The sequence below is a fragment of the Rattus norvegicus genome, chromosome 1, assembly GCF_021556685.1.
Source record: "Rattus norvegicus strain SHRSP/BbbUtx chromosome 1, alternate assembly SHRSP_T2T, whole genome shotgun sequence".
NCBI lineage: Eukaryota > Metazoa > Chordata > Mammalia > Rodentia > Muridae > Rattus > Rattus norvegicus.
In genome coordinates, this window is record NC_141534.1 from 64,212,424 (window position 1) to 64,234,728 (window position 22,305).

General features: G+C 43.6%; 1 pseudogene across 1 annotated transcript; it reads right to left on the reverse strand.

Moving 5' to 3' along the window:
• Positions 1-981: 981 nt before the first annotated feature.
• Positions 982-2,510, reverse strand: LOC148007137 (sperm motility kinase Y pseudogene; annotated as a pseudogene). The gene has a single exon (XR_015648527.1). The product of XR_015648527.1 is annotated as a sperm motility kinase Y pseudogene (transcript).
• Positions 2,511-22,305: the final 19,795 nt, after the last annotated feature.

Here is a 22,305-nt window from a genome sequence, read left to right on the forward strand (position 1 = left end):
TTCCTCCTCCTCCTCTTCTTTCTCCTCCTCTCTTCATCTTCCTCCTCCTCCTCCTCCTCCTATGCTCCTCCTTCTCCTCCTCTTGCTGCTGCTGTGCCTAATGCTGCTTCTGCTATTGTTGCTACTCCTCTTGCTGCTGTAGTTTCTGCTGGTGTCTTTTCCATTGCCATGTGTCTGAAATCACCTACTGTTTATACTGAGGACATGAAAGAATTTCCAGATGACACTGTGAAATAGACAAGACAATTTATTCCAAGCAAAAAAGACAGTGAGGTAGAATTCTTAGCTTACCATTTGGGGCTTTGATTTGCCTTACTATATTATAATTTCTTTTTTCTACTTCTCAGTTGAGGTCTTTGAAAGAAACCATTTAGAACTACTACCTATAAAATTCAATAGATCAATAGGTCTTAGGAACAAAAAAAAAACCAGTATGCAAAACAATATGCATGCATGCAGGATTTTGACCATCAACTATAACCCACAAACTAGGTTGTTGATACTTATTCAATGACAAACCTTGTTAATTAGTTTTGAGGCTTAATGGAATTGGATGTTACATTTGAAAACATAAGACTCTGTTCTGAGGCACTTGTGATTGATGACCACATGTGAAAAGATCAGTAGCCCCTGGAGGAGTCCATGAGCCCATGAACCTCTTGTCCTCACCCTGTGGGAGCTATTGGCCTAAGGGGGAGCTGGAGTCCATCTGAAGGGATGGGCCAACTAGAAAACTCTGTAGAGTGTGGAACTCATCAATCCTATTGGGTCCCTGCTGGGAAGAGGAGAAATCAAGAAGAGGGAGAAGGCTTGGTGTTGGGGAAACCTCATAAAGAACTTAGAGCAGATACAAGGTAAGAATTGTGGGGAAAATGGAAACCAGAGACAGAGGAAGGACCAGCATAGAGCAAACTGAAAAGGACAAAGCACAAAGGTACCAGGGCTATGCCTGCTGCTTGTTCTCTGGACTCTCCCTGTGGCTCATTTCTGGGGGGAGATTCTGTTCTGCCCCAGGCGAGGTTTCTTTCTCCTTGGCATGCAGCAACACAGCTTTATCAGGGCATTTGCTATATTCCTGGTCCACCCCTTAAAACCTCTGTGCCGGACCCTGCTGGGGATGGGCTTATCCTCTAATGGGGCTCTGTGGGAGAGTGGGTTGTCTTCTTTGATTTCCTTATTGCTACTCTTCTCAGTGAAGATGCTTGTTGTTTGAATGCATGGGACACTCACGGCACATTTGTGATAGTGGTCCTGTGTAGGTGTCATCGGTAGAGGCCTGAGACGACCAGCCACAGTGGATCTTTTGCCTCCTTTTGGATGAGCATTCTGGCCATAGTGAGATACGTGACCATGGGAGGATGACACCCGCAAGGTGCCAAGGACTGGCAGGCTTCCACTCCTCTTTGGTTCTAATCTAAAAGCAGCAGCAGGATCAAGGCTAGGGAATGGTGCTGCAACGGGACTCACTTGCTGTGCCTGGGCTGTGCAGCCATCCCCCTGGAGAGCCTGCTTTTGTAGAAAGAAATAAGTTGCCATTTCCTCATTATATTTTCTTTGTTTTAAAGAGTGTTTTACTACAGAGGCTTGGAATCCAATGCTTTTCATGGCATCCAAAATGGCCGGGTCTGGTGTGAGGGGAAGCATTTCTTCATAGGGACCTATCAATCCGTTCCAGTGTTCTTTGAACCAAGGGTGTTTCATCGCCTTCCTGCTGTTGGTCTAAAGTTGGGATTTACCCTCAGTAATTTACTAAGGAGGTCCTCCAGTTCTTTTGAAACCCCACAGGGAGCAGGATATACCCCTGCCACTACTTGTCTCTGCAGTTCTTGGATGATCACTGAATCAAATGGGAGCTTTCCCACTACCATACAGTACAAGACCACTCCTATAATCCACATATCATTCTTCGGCCCGTCATACCGATGGCCAAGGAGGAGTTCAGGGGAACCAAAAGAGTACGTGCCGCAGTGGTGGTTTAGCATTTTTCCAGGTTGAAATTGGGTGCTAAGCCCAAAGTCGATGACTTTGACCTTTTTGTTTTTATCAATCATTATATTGTCCAGTTTGAGGTCTCGGTGAACAATCCCCTTTCCATGGCAGTAGCTCACTGCTGACAATATCTGTTCAAATATTTGCCGGGCCTCATCCTCCTCTATGTGCCCTGACTCTCTGATGTACTGGTAGAGTTCTTGGCCTTCCACCAGCTCCATTATGAGGTATATTCTCGTTTCCTTTTCAATAACTTGTATGAGAGACACTATGTTGGGGTGGTTGATCTTTCTCATTATGTTTGCTTCCATCATGGCTGGCTGGAACCACTGCTTGTCCTTTCGCAGAACTTTGACAGCCACCGGGGCTCCTGTGAGCCGGTGGTGGGCCAGGAGGACTTTGGCGTTGCCCCCTTGCCCAATTGTCCCCAATACTTGGTATTGGGAATGGAAGTTGCCCTCCTCAGAGATACTGGGCTCGGGTGTAGGGGTTGGTAACTCCTCCTCAGTCTCTGTAGGCATTTTATCAGTACTAATGCTACCTAAAAATAACAAAAATGGAATCAAATAATGAAAAAGATGGAGCAATATAGGAGCTAAAATTACACTTGTGGTACCTAAAAGAAACAAACAAAAGAAAAAGAAAAAAAACAAACAAAGACAAAGTAAAAACTAGACTAGAAAAATAGAGCAAAATTATGAAAAAGTTAAGGGGAAAATATGAAGAGTCATAAGTAAAAGCCACCCAAATAACCAACCCCAAAAGAGAAAGCCAAGAGCACACACATACTAAATGCAATGATGAAAATAAAAATCGTCATACTACAATAGGATTGGGCGGCCAAAGATGGTCAATACTATGAATAGATGTTCATTGAAGAAAAAAAAACAGATGAAAGAAACGAGAGGAGAAAGAATTAGTATAAGACAAAACAAACAAATATAAAAAGCCAACACTTAAGGGAAAACTCCATTGAATTTCAGGACCTAGTGATCCACAAAAATCCACAACTCTCCAGAGCAAAATACTGAAAATTAAAATTAACCAACCACAAGGAATAAGGCAGTTAAATATCAGTGAATAGTAAACCTTAAACAAAGGCCGAAGAGTGAAAGTGTCACAAAGGGCAAATTTGTATCAAGTCTAAGCCAATGATTGCTTGTACTCAATAAATAGAGAAACAGGAATAATGTAAAAGGATGAAACCGCAGGACATTGAAAATGGAGATAGAGTTAATCATCCGACTGCAGAACCGTAAATAATCAAAGCAGTAATATAGCATGTGAGAACATAAAAACCACTAAAAAATGAAACCAGCAATCCATAATAAATAAATAAATAAATAAAACAAAAAACAAAACCCCAATAAGGAAATAGCCAGTTGCGTGGCAATATGTGACCTAATTCTTTCTCTTGAAGTCATCCAAAAATCAATCAATCAAGAAATAGGCAGCCAGCCATCTCCATAGGCCTTTAAACTGATATTATGGGGTTGGCATACCAAATGCCTGGGAGCGACTGGTCAGCCAGCCCAGATACTTGGGCAGCTGCAGGCCAGTGAGAGAGCCTGTCTTGAAAATAAGGTTGAGAACCTACCTCAGGAACAGCAGCCGGGGTGACTTCTGGCCTCTACACTCTCTTGCACTGAGGTGCAGGTAATATAGATACAAGGGGCAAAAGGGGATGGGCACGTGCACACACAGACACACACACACACGCACACACACACACAGGCACTCACACAGGCACAGGCACACACACAGAAATACACAGAAGTGAACTTATACTCACACAAACTCTTACAAACACCCAGATTCACACAAAACACGCATACTTACACACAAGCAAACCTGGAAAAACACACGTCAGACACATACACACATACACACAGGGATACACATACGCACAAGAAGACATACACACATACAAACACATACACACATACAAACCTGTAAACTCACACCTACATATACTGACAAACACACAGGCAAAAGTGTACACGCACTCACACACAGGCCAATCTGTCAACACACACTCTCTTACACACACTGATACATACACATATACACAGTACAGTAAAATTCGATACAACCACACACAGCTCACTAGATACAACCAAGTCGCAGAGGGCTCCACTCCACACCTCCTCTCAAAGCACTCAAAGAATTCCAGGCCTGGCAACAGCTTAATATGTGTTTGCTGGGCCGCCTCACAATCGCTCCTCATGAGGTCACAATAGGACCTGTCAACATGGTTGGGAAGGACTCTGAGACCGTGGCTTCTATGGGCTATGGAAAGACTTTAGGCTGTTAGAAATAAAACCCTGTAAGATGTTTAGCTGTCCATAGTTCTCTGTTTTGAATGTTTACTCTGCATCCTGCTTTAAAGTCCTCATGTCTACACTCAGGGTGTCACGTTATCTTTGAATTCTGAAGGATTAGCCTCAAACTGATGGTATAGTTTTCTTTTTTTAAAGACAAAGCTGTTTCTAAACTGACCCATCAAGAGGACACTGTTCTCATAAGTCCTCAGAAAGGCTCTAGGTTATCATCAAACACCTGAGACAAAGCTGCAGGACTAGTCAGAGACTTGAGTTTGAATCCCCCAAACGCCTAATGGATGCATCAGCAAAGCTCATAAGCTTTCTCTGTGGAGAAGTTAATATGGACCAACAGATTAGAGGGCCAGAGCCCCAACCCATGCTGGGTGGACACTCTCCTTTGACATCCAACACAGAGATCTTTGTACAGAAATCAGGAGAAGGCTTCTCTGAATAGCTGTGCAGAGCACCTCAGGCTCAGGGACTCAGGACTGACACCCATAGAATGCTGTAGAGGAACCCTTTGTGATTCAAGGGCTCATCTGCCTGGGTCCCTGAGCCTCTAGAGATGATCCCAGGACTGGGCTGTCTCTGCTTATGGGCTCAGACAGGGAGGTGCCAGGGGGTTTGCCCTTGGCTCCTGGGAGTAGAGCAGTTTTTCTTTCCCTGTCCCTGCTTTTTGAACTTTTCTTTCCTTGGGAAAATGGAAGGACTGGAAGAAGTCTGGCTATGGAGAGTGAGGCTGGCTGGGAAACTGCTCGCTGTTCTCCATTGTCATCCTGCTGGGGGTTTGGAGTTGTTGGCAGGTTAGCCTCTCCACCATTCCAATCTGCTTCTCTCCATTTAATCCATGCATCTCTGTCTCTTCGCTTCGTGACATGGTTGCACAAGTCCTACCTGTAGCTGCCACTCCAGGGCATAAGTCCCTCAGTGAGTGAATTCCAGATGGTTCTGTCTAGAGAGAAATTGTACAGGGTCGTTGCTCAGTATGTAGGTACATGGAAGAGGATACTGCACGGCATCCAAACACATTTCATATAACATCAATCCACATACTCTGGTACTCATTGGTTCTATTTACACCTTTTGCGATTACTGCTATTCCTTGTACTGTGAAGTGTGAATTTTTATTATGTTTCACTTCTGCAAAGGAAGAGACAGTGTTTAGCACTGGAGATTCCAAAGGCCTAGCTGGAAGGGAGGCCTTGACACACAGGTGTGCTCCTGGGAAATAGCTCTTTCATAAAACGCCCCGTTGAATCCCATGATGTGTGGATTGCTCTATGCCCTATCTAGGGTTGACCTCAGTGTGTGTGTGTGTGTGTGTGTGTGTGTGTGTGTGTGTGTGTGTGTATATATATATATATATATATATATATATATTAACTTGAGTATTTTTTATATACATTTCCAGTATTCCCTTTCCCAGTTTCCGTGCAAACATCCCCTTCCCTCCTCCCCATCCTCCCCCCCTTGTCGCCCTCCTCCCAACAATCTAGTTCACTGGGGGTTCAGTCTTAGCAGGACCCAGGGCTTCCCCTTCCAATGGTGCTCTTACTAGGATATTCATTTTCTATGTTCCCTTCCCAAGCTTCCAGACTTTAGATGACTGGATGCCCTGACTGATTTTTACACAGGATAAAAGTCGGCTATATTTGTGTTTGATTATTAACAGTGCCTCTGGAACTAAACTCAGATCATCAGCTATTCCTTTCACCTCTGAACCATCTCAAAAGCTCACACTATATATTCTGTTCTGTCCTCAGTGTACCATGTATTGCTATAATCACCAGCATTGTTAAAGCAAGCCAAAGGAGATTTATAAAATCTTCAGATTTTGAAATTTACATTCACACAAAGCTTGTGCTACACATCATTAATCCCCCTTTGATGAGAGAGAAGGTCTCTTTACTGTCCAAACCACCCTTGTGTACAGGGTGAGTTTTAGGACAGCTTCAGTTTGTGGTAACACTCTGTCTCAAATTAAGCACACAACAGCAACAACCCAACCACACTCACACAGAAACACATTCATGGAACACACATACACACACACACACACCCACACAGAGCACTTTCCAGTTGCTACTCTACCCATTCTTCAAGTGAGCAATCAGTGTAACTCTACTTTAATCTCACCTACCTCAGTCCTTCCAGTCTGTAGGCTTCTCTTAAACCCTCAGGAATTGGCAACTGACATCAGGCCGGTTTCTGCTTGCTGGTGGGGAAATTGGGTTGTGTTGCTTTGTTAATCTGTACTCCCTCAGCCAACTTCCCCAGGCCCTGAGAAGTTTCCATTAACCTCCTTCAGAGTACTTCAGTGTTTTTAAGTCATACTCAACAAAGTAAGAAACCATTTGGTTTGATTGCAGCATTTAGGATTGTGTTGAGTAGGTACCAGCAGAATGTACACTGTTTATGAAGTAGGTCTGTGAGTAAGGGCTAGGTGTAATTTTATCTGCTGAGTGAGTGAGCGTTTGCTCCATATCGTTACCCATTTTGGCTTCTGTGCTATTTTTATTCCTATAGACTAAACGGTTTGAGTTTGTGTTGGCTTCTTCTGTGATTTCAGTATCCAGCACCTCTGGACTTATCCTATAAGTATTACCAGATAACAGGGCTGTTGATTTTCCATGCAGATGCTTGTTTACATTTGTACTTAATCCACATCTTATGTTCAAGAGGAGGGAGAGCAGCTTGCTGGCTCTGCATCAACACACATTGACCCAGAGTGAAGGTTCTCTCTGTTACTGATTCGAATTCCTGAATCATCATGACATTTTGCATGAGCTATCCTCCACTGTCTCGGGCATTTGAGTACTCCTTTCCCAGTTGCTGACTCTGTTTGGGAAGATTCAGGAGGTGTGCCCTTGCTGGAGAAAGAATGCCAGTGGGGCTGGGCTTTGAGGTTTTAGTGCTCTGCACCACTCCCTGTGCACTCTCTGCTTTGTACTTGTGATTCCAGATGTGAGTCCTCTGCTTCCTGCTCCTTCCACTGTGCCCTGTAGTCATGGAACTTAACCTATGGTAACAGGTGGTCTGTGAAATAGGATCACTAATCGCCTACATGTTTTATAGTTTGCTGTGCTCATGGCATTTCTGTCACAGAAATACTAAGGTAACTAATGCAGAAGGGGATGTAATAGAGCGGACTTTTGCTCTGTGATACCTGACCATGCCAGTTTGTGCTTGTTACTTGTTTTGGAAAATATGCAAGAATTCAGAACTTTGAACTAGAAGTGGCCCAGTGCTCTAAGAAGAGTTTAATGGGGTATACTGGCAGGAGCTTGGGAGTCAGGAGTGCCAAGACCTATCCAGAATGTGGAAGCCCAGGAGAAGGGGATTCAGAAGGCAATAATATTTGTAACTGGCCTGGGATAATTTGTATGATGCTTTTACAAAAATGTGGCTTCCTTCAGCCCACATCGTAAAAACCTACCTGAGGCTAAATTAAAAAGTAATAAACAAATTTCTTCGATGAAAATTTGAAGAGAGCCCAGTATGGCCTCTGTTATACTGAGGTTATAGGACTTCAATGAAAAAGAGAAAATGGGGCAAATAGAAATGCAAAATGTATAGTTTACAGAGAAGAAGACACTGGGAAGATTAATATAATAGCCAATGCCTAGGCCAGAAGAGAGCCTGCAATTACTTAGGAGATTAGAACCTTAATAAGAGGCCATGTCTCCTCAGGTGATGACATCACTCAATTAACCTCGTAATCTGTGGTAGAAAGTGACTTTCTTAGTGTTTTCCTGCTATTAACAGACACCATGACCAATGCAAATCTTATAAGAAGAACACTGCTTTGGGTTTGGCTTACAAGTTCAGCAGTTTGGTTCATTATCATCAAGGTGGGAGCATGGCAGCATCTAGGCAGACATGGTACAGGAGGAGCTGGGTGTTCTACATCATCATCTGAAGGCCGCTACTAGAAAACTGATTTTCATGCAGCTAGGACAAGAAACATAAGGGTCACATCAACAGTGACACACTTCCTCAATCAAGGCTACACCTATCCAATGAGGGCTCATCTGCAAATAGTCCCACTTCCTGGGCTGAGCATATTCAAATCAACACAGGAACATTAGGCATTTTCAGTTCCTGAAATCACCTGTGATCAGAAGCTGCTGCTACTGTGGGTCATGGGGCCCAGGGCTTTCCAGAAATCAGGCATCTTCTCATGTACTCTCATCAGTCACTGGGAGTAAGGAAGCTCAGAAAAGGACTGCTGTGTGGGCTGAGAAAACTGAGAAAGTCTGCTTGGGAAGGTGTGTCAATCTTCATCTCCACATGGAGATAGCATGGGGGTTACCTGACCTTACCTGACCAGTTTCCATGTTTGGTACCCCTGGATCATATTCATTGTCAGGTAAGAAAGTGTTATTTGGCACCCAATGTCATGTTGTGCTTATCATGTACCCAAAGTTGATAGATGACATAAGAATGTAGGCTTGAAAGGTATCCAGTTTCTAATCTGGGAAGGAGAACAGCAGGCCTGAGAGGAACAGGCCTCATGTGCAGAGGGATGTACCATCTGTACATGGTTGGGAGAAGCTCAGAGAAGGTTAGTCAAACCTGTCTATCCAGTAGAGGTTAGTAAACTTTGGAAACTATCACTAACAGTAAAGGTAACTTTGAACTCTGAGGAAGAGAAGGTTTGTTGCCATTGTTTGTGGACCATGCTTCAGAGGTGATGAGACACAGTGCTAGCTGAGCACTTCACATCTTAAGTTGTGTATGTCGTCAGGGCCCTTACACAAAGGTGATCTAGTGACAGTGTCTTGCTTTATTTGTAGCAATCACATGAATTTAAATTTCCTACTTGTTCTTGTTCTTAAAAACTCACTGATTAGTTTTAGCTGAGACTCCTGGGAGACTTTTCTCTCACATGCTGTAAGTTTTAAAGATTTGGTGATTAACATAAATAACTATTCATAGGTCAACACAGGGCCCACACTGACCTCACCTTGCTATCTGGAACTGTTACTCCTGAGCCAAGGGTCTCAAGGGTCTCTGCCTCAGAAAGAAATGTGGTAAAGTGATTTCATAATCTATTCACATTCCTTGTGTCATCCAGAACATCTGCTAGAATGAGAGGATCCTTCTCTGCTCAGGACAATGTAGCTAATGATTCCCCAGGAGGAAAGAAAGGGCCACTACCTGCCTCTGTGGGGCAGTCCCTGGTGTTCACGGTAATGTCACCCAACAGTCCCACCTTGAATCTGCTGTTCCACTTGAGCATGGAGCCTCCCTTTTATTCTGGGAGATAAACAGGAATCTCCAGCTAGGAACAGTGGTCCAAACATGAGGTTAAGTGAAGGCAGTTAGAATGGGGTATATACATTAAGGGTTTCTGATTGAATGATTCTGAACTTAATGTACTTCCTACTAGAGTCATCTGTAAGTGATATGTAAGCTTTGTATTAAAATGTACCTTTAGGTCCAAGATTTCATGGTAGGTCCATGCCCTACACTCTCTTAAAGATAATTTAAGAACTGCATAAAGAAGAGAAAATACTGATCAGAAAATGTTCCTAGGTGTACAGGACTGGTTTACATGTGCAAGTCTCTGTGCTCAACTCCAAGAGCACACAATATGCATTAGAAAGTAGATGATAAGAACTCTCTTTCTTTCTCTCTCTCTCTCTCTCTGTCTCTCTCTCTCTCTACCTCACTTTCGATCTATCTCTCTCTCATGGGTGTGTGTGTCTGTGTGTGTGTGTGTGTGTGCATGTGTTTGTGAATCTGTGTCTGTGTGTCTGTGTGTCTGTGTGTCTGTGTGTCTCTCTCTCTCTTTCTCTCTTTCTCTCTCTCTCTCTCTCTCTCTCTCTCTCTCTGTGTGTGTGTGTGTGTGTGTGTGTGTGTGTGTGTGTGTGTGTGTGTGAAGGTGAGCTGAGGGTCTGCATGCCGAGTTGGAAAAAGGATCCCATGTTGATTGACTCCCACCTTGACAAGTATCTTGTTGTTGGGATGACCAGCATGTGACTATTGGGACAAGATAGAAGTATTTACAAAGCCAACAGTTTTGACCGATTTATGCAAATTAGGGCAGATTTGAGAGTACACTTAAGAGTTTTAAACTTTGTTTGAAAAAACTAAACAGTGTTCTTGGAAGCGTTTCTTTGGAGTAGACCGCCAAAGGCCAAATTTTATCTCAATGTTGGTGAGCACCTGTGGGTTTTTGTGTTCCTTATGTAGTATCCCTTAGGTTTGGGTCAGACAATGTAAACCTTATCATTTCCACTGTTTTTAACATCTCAAATGATGTCCCACGTCCTAGGTGCCAATCCACAAATGCCCACTCCTACATCTTCTCCCTCCTCCCTCCATTTTGCCACTATGATGCTGCTCCTAAACTCACCCAACTTTTCGAAACCCACCACTCCAGCCTCCTCCTATGTTCGAGCATCACATCTCCACAGGACCAAGGGCCTTCCACCCCTTTGGTTTCAAATAATGCCATCCTCTGATATATATTGGTTGGTGGTCTATTTTCTGGAAGCTCTGGGTCATCAGCCAGCATATATTGTTCTTCCTCTATTGCAGGACCTCCTCTGTCACAGGACATCCACTGTTTAAGCACCACCACTACCTCAGGAAGTCCACTGTCTGTGTGTCAACTCCACTGTTACAGGACCACAAGTGTCTCAGCACTTCAACTATCACAGCACTTCTACTGTTCAGGAGCTCAAGAGTCTCAGCATCTCAAGTGTCACAGGACCTCCTTTGTCCAAGAACTGGACTGTCCAAGCAACACTACTATTGCAGGACTTCCACTCTAGGAGCACTACAACAGTCTCAGGACACCCACTGTCCTATAACCTCCACTATCCCAGGAATTCCACTGTCGTAGCACCACCCGTAGCAACTAAAGTGTTTCAGGACATCAACTGAAGCAAGATCTCCAATGATTCTGCAACTTCACTGCCACAGGATCTCTACAGTGACAGGAATACCCCTGTATCAGCAATTCCAATTTTGCAGGACCTCCACTGTAGCAGAACCTTCAATTGTGCAGCAGCTCCCCTGTAAGTAGATTGACCGCCACGATCTCAGTGCCTCCACTTTCAAAGGACCTTCACTGTCACAGAACCGGCACTATTTCAGTGCCTCCACTGTCGCAGGACCTACCCCTTCACAGGATCTGCACTGTTGCAGCAACTGTAATTTCAATTTTTCAAAGTCATTGCTGGTTATTAGATTTAAGGCTGAATGAAATGTGATGCTACTTTTGACTGCATAAGAATTTGTTCTCTAGGGTCTTCCTGGTTGCTGCCGCTGCAGAGAGCCCGTGGGCAGCACCCCACGAGCGAACCTGAGCCTCGGGACTACAGGTAAGACCAAATTTTCTGCTGCAAGAAAGCTGCCTGGTGAGCTTGGGACACACGGAAGCAGAATTTCTCTAGGACCAGGCACGTTCTGTGTTTACCGGAAGTCCCACACCCGCGGATCCTGGCCCGCAGCAGCTCTCTGCTCCCAGACCCGGTGAGAGAGAGACCCAACCGCCTGGTCAGGTGGGCACTCCTGAGGCTGCAGATCGGAAGAGACCACCAACACTGCTCACCCCTGCCCACATCCCTGGCCCAAGAGGAAACTGTATAAGGCCTCTGGGCTCCCGTGGGGGAGGGCCCAGGAGCAGCAGGACCCCTGCCAGAGACACCGCCGGACCCTGAAGGAAACAGACCGGATAAACAGTTCTCTGCACACAAATCCCGTGGGAGGGAGAGCTAAACCTTCAGAGAGGCAGACAAGCCTGGGAAACCAGAAGAGACTGCTCCCTGCACACACATCTCAGACGCCAGAGGAAAAAGCCAAAGACCATCTGGAACCCTGGTGCACTGAAGCTCCCGGAAGGGGCGGCACAGGTCTTCCTGGTTGCTGCCGAGCAGAGAGCCCCTGGGCAGCACCCCACGAGCAAACCTGAGCCTCGGGACCACAGGTAAGACCAAATTTTCTGCTGCAAGAAAGCTGCCTGGTGAACTCAAGACACAGGCCCACAGGAACAGCTGAAGACCTGTAGAGAGGAAAAACTACACGCCCGAAAGCAGAACACTCTGTCCCCATAACTGACTGAAAGAGAGGAAAACATGTCTACAGCACTCCTGACACACAGGCTTATAGGACAGTCTAGCCACTGTCAGAAATAGCAGAACAAAGTAACACTAGAGATAATCTGATGGCGAGAGGCAAGCGCAGGAACCCAAGCAACAGAAACCAAGACTACATGCCATCATCGGAGCCCAATTCTCCCACCAAAACAAACATGGAATATCCAAACACACCAGAAAAGCAAGATCTAGTTTCAAAATCATATTTGATCATGATGCTGGAGGACTTCAAGAAAGACATGAACACACTTAGGGAAACACAGGAAAACATTAATAAACAAGTAGAAGCCTACAGAGAGGAATCGCAAAAATCCCTGAAAGAATTCCAGGAAAACACAATCAAACAGTTGAAGGAATTAAAAATGGAAATAGAAGCAATCAAGAAAGAACACATGGAAACAACCCTGGATATAGAAAACCAAAAGAAGAGACAAGGAGCTGTAGATACAAGCTTCACCAACAGAATACAAGAGATGGAAGAGAGAATCTCAGGAGCAGAAGATTCCATAGAAATCATTGACTCAACTGTCAAAGATAATGTAAAGCGGAAAAAGCTACTGGTCCAAAACATACAGGAAATCCAGGACTCAATGAGAAGATCAAACTTAAGGATAATAGGTATAGAAGAGAGTGAAGACTCCCAGCACAAAGGACCAGTAAATATCTTCAACAAAATCATAGAAGAAAACTTCCCTAACCTAAAAAAAGAGATACCCATAGACATACAAGAAGCCTACAGAACTCCAAATAGATTGGACCAGAAAAGAAACACCTCCCGTCACATAATTGTCAAAACACCAAACGCACAAAATAAAGAAAGAATATTAAAAGCAGTAAGGGAAAAAGGTCAAGTAACATATAAAGGGAGACCTATCAGAATCACACCAGACTTCTCGCCAGAAACTATGAAGGCCAGAAGATCCTGGACTGATGTCATACAGACCCTAAGAGAACACAAATGCCAGCCCAGGTTACTGTATCCTGCAAAACTCTCAATTAACATTGATGGAGAGACCAAGATATTCCATGACAAAACCAAATTTACACAATATCTTTCTACAAATCCAGCACTACAAAGGATAATAAATGGTAAAGCCCAACATAAGGAGGCAAGCTATACCCTAGAAGAAGCAAGAAACTAATCGTCTTGGCAACAAAACAAAGAGAATGAAAGCACACAAACATAACCTCACATCCAAATATGAATATAACGGGAAGCAATAATCACTATTCCTTAATATCTCTCAATATCAATGGCCTCAACTCCCCAATAAAAAGACATAGATTAACAAACTGGATACGCAACGAGGACCCTGCATTCTGCTGCCTACAGGAAACACACCTCAGAGACAAAGACAGACACTACCTCAGAGTGAAAGGCTGGAAAACAACTTTCCAAGCAAATGGTCAGAAGAAGCAAGCTGGAGTAGCCATTCAAATATCAAATAAAATCAATTTTCAATTAAAGTCATCAAAAAAGATAAGGAAGGACACTTCATATTCATCAAAGGAAAAATCAACCAAGATGAACTCTCAATCCTAAATATCTATGCCCCAAATACAAGGGCACCTACATACGTAAAAGAAACCTTACTAAAGCTCAAAACACACATTGCACCTCACACAATAATAGTGGGAGATTTCAACACCCCACTCTCATCAATGGACAGATCATGGAAACAGAAATTAAACAGTGATGTCGACAGACTAAGAGAAGTCATGAGCCAAATGGACTTAACGGATATTTATAGAACATTCTATCCTAAAGCAAAAGGATATACCTTCTTCTCAGCTCCTCATGGTACTTTCTCCAAAATTGACCATATAATTGGTCAAAAAACGGGCCTCAACAGGTTCAGAAAGATAGAAATAATCCCATGCGTGCTATCGGACCACCACGGCCTAAAACTGGTCTTCAATAACAATAAGGGAAGAATGCCCACGTATACGTGGAAATTGAACAATGCTCTACTCAATGATAACCTGGTCAAGGAAGAAATAAAGAAAGAAATTAAAAACTTTTTAGAATTTAATGAAAATGAAGATACAACATACTCAAACTTATGGGACACAATGAAAGCTGTGCTAAGAGGAAAACTCATAGCGCTGAGTGCCTGCAGAAAGAAACAGGAAAGAGCATATGTCAGCAGCTTGACAGCACACCTAAAAGCTCTAGAACAAAAAGAAGCAAATACACCCAGGAGGAGTAGAAGGCAGGAAATAATCAAACTCAGAGCTGAAATCAACCAAATAGAAACAAAAAGGACCATAGAAAGAATCAACAGAACCAAAAGTTGTTTCTTTGAGAAAATCAACAAGATAGATAAACCCTTAGCCAGACTAACGAGAGGACACAGAGAGTGCGTCCAAATTAACAAAATCAGAAATGAAAAGGGAGACATAACTACAGATTCAGAGGAAATTCAAAAAATCATCAGATCTTACTATAAAAACCTATATCCAACAAAATTTGAAAATCTTCAGGAAATGGACAATTTCCTAGACAGATACCAGGTATCGAAGTTAAATCAGGAACAGATAAACCAGTTAAACAACCCCATAACTCCTAAGGAAATAGAAGCAGTCATTAAAGGTCTCCCAACCAAAAAGAGCCCAGGTCCAGATGGGTTTAGTGCAGAATTCTATCAGACCTTCATAGAAGACCTCATACCAATATTATACAAACTATTCCACAAAATTGAAACAGATGGATCACTACCGAATTCCTTCTATGAAGCCACAATTACTCTTATACCTAAACCACACAAAGTCCCAAGAAAGAAAGAGAACTTCAGACCAATTTCCCTTATGAATATCGATGCAAAAATACTCAATAAAATTCTGGCAAACCGAATCCAAGAGCACATCAAAACAATCATCCACCATGATCAAGTAGGCTTCATCCCAGGCATGCAGGGATGGTTTAATATACAGAAAACCATCAACGTGATCCATTATATAAACAAACTGAAAGAACAGAACCACATGATCATTTCATTAGATGCTGAGAAAGCATTTGACAAAATTCAACACCCCTTCATGATAAAAGTCCTGGAAAGAATAGGAATTCAAGGCCCATACCTAAACATAGTAAAAGCCATATACAGCAAACCAGTTGCTAACATTAAACTAAATGGAGAGAAATTTGAAGCAATCCCACTAAAATCAGGGACTAGACAAGGCTGACCACTCTCTCCCTACTTATTCAATATAGTTCTTGAAGTTCTAGCCAGAGCAATCAGACAACAAAAGGAGATCAAAGGGATACAGATCGGAAAAGAAGAGGTCAAAATATCACTATTTGCAGATGACATGATTGTATATTTAAGTGATCCCAAAAGTTCCACCAGAGAACTACTAAAGCTGATAAACAACTTCAGCAAAGTGGCTGGGTATAAAATTAACTCAAATAAATCAGTTGCCTTCCTCTATACAAAAGAGAAACAAGCCGAGAAAGAAATTAGGGAAACGACACCCTTCATAATAGACCCAAATAACATAAAGTACCTCGGTGTGACTTTAACCAAGCAAGTAAAAGATCTGTACAATAAGAACTTCAAGACACTGAGGAAAGAAATTGAAGAAGACCTCAGAAGATGGAAAGATCTCCCATGCTCATGGATTGGCAGGATTAATATAGTAAAAATGGCCATTTTACCAAAAGCAATCTACAGATTCAATGCAATCCCCATCAAAATACCAATCCAATTCTTCAAAGAGTTAGACAGAACAATTTGCAAATTCATCTGGAATAACAAAAAACCCAGGATAGCTAAAGCTATCCTCAACAATAAAAGGACTTCAGGGGGAATCACTATCCCTGAACTCAAGCAGTATTACAGAGCAATAGTGATAAAAACTGCATGGTATTGGTACAGAGACAGACAGATAGACCAATGGAATAGAATTGAAGACCCAGAAATGAACCCACACACCTATGGTCACTTGATTTTTGACAAAGGAGCCAAAACCATCCAATGGAAAAAAGATAGCATTTTCAGCAAATGGTGCTGGTTCAACTGGAGGGCAACATGTAGAAGAATGCAGATCGATCCATGCTTATCACCCTGTACAAAGCTTAAGTCCAAGTGGATCAAGGACCTCCACATCAAACCAGACACACTCAAACTAATAGAAGAAAAACTAGGGAAGCATCTGGAACACATGGGCACTGGAAAAAATTTCCTGAACAAAACACCAATGGCTTATGCTCTAAGATCAAGAATCGACAAATGGGATCTCATAAAACTGCAAAGCTTCTGTAAGGCAAAGGACACTGTGGTTAGGACAAAACGGCAACCAACAGATTGGGAAAAGATCTTTACCAATCCTACAACAGATAGAGGCCTTATATCTAAAATATACAAAGAACTCAAGAAGTTAGACCGCAGGGAAACAAATAACCCTATTAAAAAATGGGGTTCAGAGCTAAACAAAGAATTCACAGCTGAGGAATGCCGAATGGCTGAGAAACACCTAAAGAAATGTTCAACATCTTTAGTCATAAGGGAAATGCAAATCAAAACAACCCTGAGATTTCACCTCACACCAGTGCGATTGGCTAAGATCAAAAACTCAGGTGACAGCAGATGCTGGCGAGGATGTGGAGAAAGAGGAACACTCCTCCATTGTTGGTGGGGTTGCAGACTGGTAAAACCATTCTGGAAATCAGTCTGGAGGTTCCTCAGAAAATTGGACATTGAACTGCCTGAGGATCCAGCTATACCTCTCTTGGGCATATACCCAAAAGATGCCTCAACATATAAAAGAGACACGTGCTCCACTATGTTCATCGCAGCCTTATTTATAATAGCCAGAAAATGGAAAGAACCCAGATGCCCTTCAACAGAGGAATGGATACAGAAAATGTGGTACATCTACACAATGGAATGTTACTCAGCTATCAAAAACAACCAGTTTATGAAATTCGTAGGCAAATGGTGGAACTGGAAAATATCATCCTGAGTGAGCTAACCCAATCACAGAAAGACATACATGGTATGCACTCATTGATAAGTGGCTATTAGCCCAAATGCTTGAATTACCCTAGATCCCTAGAACAAACGAAATTCAAGACGGATGATCGAAATGTGAATGCTTCACTCCTTCTTTAAATGAGGAAAAAGAATACCCTTGGCAGGGAAGGGAGAGGCAAAGATTAAAACGGAGACTGAAGGAACACCCATTCAGAGCCTGCCCCACATGTGGCCCATACATATACAGCCACCCAATTAGACAAGATGGATGAAGCAAAGAAGTGCAGACCGACAGGAGCCGGATGTAGATCGCTCCTGAGAGACACAGCCAGAATACAGCAAATACAGAGGCGAATGCCAGCAGCAAACCACTGAACTGAGAATAGGACCCCCGTTGAAGGAATCAGAGAAAGAATTGGAAGAGCTTGAAGGGGCTCGAGTCCCCAAAAGTACAACAATGCCAAGCAACCAGAGCTTCCAGAGACTAAGCCGCTACCTAAAGACTATACATGGACTGACCCTGGACTCTGACCCCATAGGTAGCAATGAATATCCTAGTAAGAGCACCAGTGGAAGGGGAAGCCCTGGGTCCTGCTAAGACTGAACCCCCAGTGAACTAGTCTATGGGGGGAGGGCGGTAATGGGGGGAGGGTTGGGAGGGGAACACCCATAAGGAAGGGGAGGGGGGAGGGGGATGTTTGCCCGGAAACCGGGAAAGGGAATAACACTCGAAATGTATATAAGAAATACTCAAGTTAATAAAAAAAAAAGAAATAAATAGATAAAGAAAAAAAAAAAAGAATTTGTTCTCTAGCTCTTGTGATAAATGCCGTGTGTGCTAGGACCACTAACCTATGGAAGACTTCATGAGCTCATACCACTCTCCACCTCACTTTGTGGAAGCTGGTGTTTTTAGAGTGTGATAAACTTCAGGTGAATGGATGCATTCAGCTGCACCACGCTCCAGAGTGGGCTACACAGCAGTCATATTGAGTCCTTGCTGGGAAGAGAAGAAATCCAGAAGAGGGAGATAGTTGGGTTGGGGGAAGAATCATAAAATACTTAGAGGATATAAGATGGTAAGAATTATGGGGAACTGGAAAACAGAGCCAAAGGAAGAATGAGCACAGAGCAAACTGGGAAGGACAAAGTACAAAGGCACGTGGGTTTTGCCATCTGCGTGTTCTCTGGACAATCTCCCTTGCCCTCATTTCTGGGAGAAAACTCTTCCTCCACCCCCTTGTAATGTTTCATTCTTGAAGGAAAGCAGCAACACAACTTCATCAGTGAATTTCCCCATTGGAATTGGTTCATCCTTTAATGCCTCTGGGAAATCCCCAGCTGGGGAATGTCCTGCTCTCTGCTGAGAGACAGCAGGAAAGTAGGTTGTCCTCTGTTTTCTCGTTGCTACAGCTCTTCTAAGTGTGGCTGATTGTTGAGTGAAGACACAGGACACTTCTGGTGTGTATGTATGCTTTGTTCACTATGGGTGTTGTCGGGAGTGTCCTGAAAAGAAGAAGGGCATGCACAATGGCTCTTTGCTTCCTCTTTGACTAGCCTTATGATCATAGGGATACACTAGGCCATTGGAAGATGAGAACAATGTGTCTATGTTGTGTTCACATCTATTCCTATTTAGTCCTAGAGGGAAATCAGCAAGGGTAGAGAATGGGACCGTAACTGGACAAAGCTGCTGAGCCTGTGTTGTGAAGCAATTCCTGTGTATAACTTGCTGTTATATTAAGCAATAGGATGCCATGTTCTGGTTATACCTTTTTGATGCAATGAATCTATAAAATTTTACCTCAAACCTCAATATATTAAGTTTCTTCCTCTTTTGGAGTATCTGGCATGGGAGGGATCACTTCTTCATAAGGATTTGTGAACTTCTTCCAGTTTTCATTGACCAGGGGTACATCATCACCTCTGAGACTGTCAGCCCATAGTTTGGATTGACTTTTATTAAGAGGCTAAGCTGCCACTTCTGACACCCCACAGTGAGCAGGGTACACACCTGCTACAACCTGTCTTCTGAACTGTTGTATGACAACAGAGTCAAATACAACAGTGAAATATAAGCCTACTCCTAAGATCCATACGTTGTTGTTTTTTTTTTTTTTTTTTTTTTTGCACCATCATAAAGTTGTCCTAGGAAGAGATCAGGTGCACCAATAGGGTAAGCACCATGCTGCCAGTTCAGCATTTGCCCAGGTTTGTCTTGAGTTGAAGGCCAAAGTCGATGCTTTTGACTTTTCCGTTCTTCTCTAACAAAATATAATCTGGTTTCGGGTCACTGTGAACTTATACAGTGCCCATAGATAAAGCCTGCTAACATTTGCCTAAATATTTCCTTGGCTCCTTCCTCCTCTCGGTGGAAAGATTTTCAGATGTATTTGTAAAGCTCTAAAATTTCAACCAGTTTCACGATAAGTTATTAGAATTGTCTCAGACTCAATTGGAGAAGCAAGATGATGTTGGGGTGGATGAAAAACTTCATTATATTTGCCATGGTCATGTTTGGCTGGCACCATTGCTTCTTCTTTGCATGCACTTTGATAACCCCTGTAGCAGAACTTCCACTGTCCCAGCACCTGAACTATCCCAAGACCTCCACAGTCAAAGGACCAATATTGTGGTAGGGCGTCTGTGGTCAGGCAACTCCTCTGTCTCAGACCCTCCAAATTGCAAGACCTTTACAGGCACTGGAAGACACTGTCCATAAACTTCCACTGTTCGAATACCTCAACTATAACAAGGACCTCTACTATTGTACAACCCCCTTGTCATAGCACGTCTATTGTTACAAAGTATTCCACTGTCAAAGGACCTCCAGGGTCTCAGCCTCTCCACTGTTACAGGATCTCTACTGTCTTAGGACCACTGCTGTTGGAGGACCTCCTGTCTCTCAGCAACTTCAGTTTGTTGGAGCTCTCCTATCAGAGGACATTTACATTTGCTGTACTTCCAGTGTCACAGCTGTTATAAGAACCTCCATTCTCACAGGACCTCCAGTGCGTCAGTACCTCCACTGTCCAAGGACTTTTATATTGTAGGACCTCTACTGTCCTACAGAATGTCCACTGTCGCTAGATTTCCACTGTCACAACACCGCAACCATTACAAGAACTGCAATTTTGGCATGACCTCCAGTGTTCCAGCCCCTCCAGTGTCATAGGACCTCCACTATCACAGGACGTCCACTGTCTCACCAAGGTCAATTTAAAGGACCTCTACTATAACAGGATATCCACTGTAGCTGGACTTACACTGTTGCAGTACCTCAACTGTTGCAGGACCAACAAGGTTGCAGGACATAGACCCTCTCAGCAGCTAGAATTTGCAGGACCTCTACTGGCACAAAAATTCCACAGTTGCTGGAGCTCCACTGTCACTGCAAATGCACTGTCTCATGATATTCACTGTTGCTGGACCAGTAGTGTGGCAGCACATCCATTTTTGCCAAGCCCCTCCACTGACGCAAGACTTCCACTTTTGTAGCACCTTCACTGTCCAAGAAAACCAACTCCTGCAGGATCTCCATTGTCTCAGGGCATTCACTAATGCCAGCCCTCCAAATTGTAGGATATCCACTTTCACAACAGCTAGAATCTTGCAGGACCTCTACTGGCAAAGACAGTCCACTGCTGCTGGCTCTCTATGGTCAGTGCCAATGCACCGATTCATGACCTCCATTGTCACAGGACCTCCACTTTTGTAGGACCTTCACTGTCCAGGCAAACTGCAGGATCTCCAGTGTCTCAGGACATTTACTGGTGCAGAGCCTCCCTTTATTCCAGACTTCAACTATTCCAAGGTCATCTACACTGTCTTAGGACCTCCAATATTGCAGGACCTCAAATGTCCCAGGACCTCAGGTGACATAGCACCTCCATTGTCCCAACACCCTTACTGTCCCAGAACCTCAATTTTCCCACGACCTGTTCAGTTGCATGACCTCCAAAGTTGGAAGAACTGCACGGTATGAGAGCCTCAACTGTTGCAGGACCTCCAATGTTGTAGGAACACAATATTCCTACACTGGACCTACACTGTCCATCACCTTCACTTTCCTAGCACCTCCACTCTCACAGGACCTACACTGTTGCAGGAACTCCATTGTCTGAGCACCTGCATGTCTCAGGACCTCGAATGATCCAGAAACTCTAATGGTGCAGGACCTCCACTGTCACCAGACTTCCACTGTCTCAGGACATCCACTCTATCACCAACTAGACTTTTGCAGAACTTCTACTGGAACAGGATCTCCATTGTGGCTGGTCTTACATTGTCTAAGGCCTCCACTATCACAGACTTTCAGATGAATTTGTAAAGCTGTAGAACTTCAAAGAGCTCCATGAGAAGGTATAGACGTGTCTCAGACTCAATTCCTTGGTGAAGCAATATGAATTTGGGGTGGATTAATATCTTCATTATATTTGCCATGGTCTGGTCTGGGTGGCATCCTTGCTGCTTCTTTCCATGCATTTTGATAACCATTGTAGCAGTACTTCCACTGTCCCAGAACCTGCACTACCCTAAGAACTCCCTTGTCACAGGACATCCACTGTGGTAGTACCTCGGCTGTCAGGAAACTCCACAGACTCAGTACCTCCAAACTGCAAGATCTCTACTGGCACAGGAATTCTACTGTCCCTGGACATCCACTGTCACAGCACTTCAACTGTTTCAAGGACCTCTATTGTCGCAAGACCTCCTATATCACGGTTATAAGGACCTGCATTGTCAAAAGACCTCCATTGTCTCAGCCCTTCCACTTTCTCAGGACCTCCAAGCAGCAGGAACTCTACTGGCACAGGTTATCCATTGACACTGCTTTTCCACTGTTGCAGGACCTCAACTGTTATAAGGACCTCCACTGTGGCAGGACCTTCAGTGTCTCATCAACTT